Source organism: Tupaia chinensis, unplaced genomic scaffold (genome assembly GCF_000334495.1).
Source record: "Tupaia chinensis unplaced genomic scaffold, TupChi_1.0 Scaffold000381_1, whole genome shotgun sequence".
NCBI classification, from domain to species: domain Eukaryota; kingdom Metazoa; phylum Chordata; class Mammalia; order Scandentia; family Tupaiidae; genus Tupaia; species Tupaia belangeri.
In genome coordinates, this window is record NW_006159883.1 from 957,453 (window position 1) to 960,159 (window position 2,707).

A 2,707-nucleotide genomic window follows, 5' to 3' on the forward strand; every position below is an offset into this window, starting at 1 on the left:
TAAAAAAAAAAAAAAGGGTTCCCGGGGGGGGGGGAACACAAATACTGTTCTTCTTGAAATTAAAAAAAATGCATTAAAAATACCTATTTGCTGGCCAATAAACATTTAGTTAATAAGTGTCAAAAAAATACCTATTTGATGACTGCAGTAAGCTATTATATAGCTTATATTATAAAGTAGCCCCAGTGAGGTGCTACTTTATAGTATGTTCATTCTACTCACTGAGGTTTATGCCTAAAGTCAGACTTGTGTTCATGGATATGTATATATCAGCTGTGCTTGCTATTGGAAATATTTAGACTAATTAAGTTCATTAGCAAATCAATAAAATGGGGGAAAAGGCATAGAAAGCAACCGTGGATACCAGAGACAGTGTGGGAGGAGGGTGGGAGATGACAGAGGGTGAGAAATAGGGAATCAAGGATGCAGAAAATAAGCAAAATATATAGGAAACAAGAAATGGAAAATTATTTGTTGATGATAACACATATGTTGATGTGCTTGATTGAGCCAATATACAGTGTATTCTGGATAGAAAAATCTCATTTCGTATGCTGTAATGATGTATAGTGAATGAATGTAAATAAATAAATTTAAATTTAAAAAATAAATAAAGTTTGTGTGTATATGTATACATGTACAGATGTGCTCATGTGGGTATAGGTACACACACCACATATATTTTTTTAAATGTATAGGATTTTTTTTTAGTTACATTTTCTTAATGATTTCTTGTTTTAATTTTGTCTTTTATGAGAATGAGAGAGACAGAGAGACATGCACCATTGACAAGAACTCACTCCACAATCCATGCCATGCCTACCAAGCTAGCTAGGATCATGGGCGCATGCCTGCCAGTTATAGGCCAACTGGGGAACTGAACCTATGCTCTTCCATATGGATCCATCATTGCTTGAGCAGCACATTACTGCTATACCATGGAGCCAGTCCTCTTAATGATTTCTAACTTATGGTCAGATAATTTTTAGAGACTTTGTGGACTGGCATATGATTAGTTTTGATAAATTTGTATTTTCCCCTATCCAAATGTATCTTTTTTCTCACCTGACTATAGCACCCACCCCACCCTTCTCACTTGCCTAACTCATTCAGCTCAGCCTTTCCCTGACCTCTTTCATCCTGACTAACAACCCCGTGCCTAAATGCCCTCATAACCCCATGGCATACTCCTGTTGCAGCATGTATTACTGTGTGTTGTGTCCATTTACTGGTCTGGCTTCCTCACAGGAAGAGAAAATGTGGCTCTTTGAGGAAAAGGACTCTTTGTCTTCAGACCTGGTATTTAATAGACCTTGTTTCTCATCCTCTCTATCTGGTAACTTCTATTCACCCTTCAAAATCTAGTTCAAAGACTACTTCTGGTGTAATGAGTCCAGGCTATTCTTTCCCTCCAGAAAGATAAACCTGGAAAAATTATTAAAATAATAAGTTCAGGGCAGGCAACACCATTTCAAGCAACATCTTCAGAAATGTTTACTTATGTGAAACTACCTCGGGCTAATTCATAGTCAAAAACCACAGAAATATGCTCAACATCATTAGTAACAAGGGAGATACAATTAAAACCACTACAGGGTCCTCACACCCTGATATACCCCCAGGTAGCCCCAGAGCATAGGCACGCTCACTCAAGTGTATTCAGGGATGTCTCTAGATGCAAAACCATCCCATGTGGGACACCCCAGCAAAGCATTTCATTATAGCTGTGCCACCAACTGGCCTCTCCCATATACTTTAAATCATCTCTAGTTATTTATAATGCTAAATGCAATGTAAATACTATGTAAATATTTATGATATATTTTTTATTATTTTTATGGTATTATTATTTTTCCCTCTCAAATATATTTTTAAAAAAGACATTTATTCAGCATTATGATCAGACTATTACATTTAGCAATCAACAGCATGAGTGCAAAAAAAAAATCTACATTAAAACCCTTTGTTGGAATGCTTTACACTTTCCACAGAACAGAAACTAAAATAACCTGTTATATAATTAGTCACAAATACAGTCCTCGTATTTTTTGCCCATACACATGAGTATTGTCTAAAACATGTCTTCTTTGTAGCAGCTAGGCCCTGCCACTACTGTGGCTGAGCTCACAAATCTGTTGAAACCTGTGGCTTCCCTGTCACTTCTCTGGCTCTCCTCCCCTGCTGAGCTTTGTTTCCTGGCAGTTAACTAAAACCTTCTGCCACTGCCATAGCTCCTGCTGCTGCTGGAACTGCCATAGCCACCTTGATTTCGTGGTTTGGCAAAGTATTGGCCTCCACCACCATAAGGGCCAGAGCTTCTGCCTCCAAAGTTGCCACCCTTCATGGGTCCAAAATTTGAAGACTGATTGTTGTAGTTGCCAAAATCATTGTAGCTTCCACCACCTCCAAAACTGCTTCCATCATTACCAAATCCATTATAGTCATCCCCATTTCCACCATATCCACCACCACCACGGCTGCCACCAAAGCCACGATGACGACTGAAGTTTCCTCCATGACCAGAGTTGTGATTACCACCAAAACCACCCCCTCGACTGCCACCGAAGTTTTCAAAACCACGTTGACCTCTTGGGCTTGAGGAAGCACTAGCCATTTCTTGTTTGGACAGGGCTTTCCTGACTTCACAGTTGTGGCCATTCACAGTATGATATTTCTGAATGACAATCTTATCCACAGAGTCATGATC

General features: G+C 39.0%; 1 pseudogene; it reads right to left on the reverse strand.

Annotated features, from left to right (window-relative positions):
* Positions 1 to 2,206: 2,206 nt before the first annotated feature.
* Positions 2,207 to 2,707, reverse strand: part of LOC102494506 (heterogeneous nuclear ribonucleoprotein A1-like) — a 2,438-nt pseudogene continuing 1,937 nt past the window's right edge.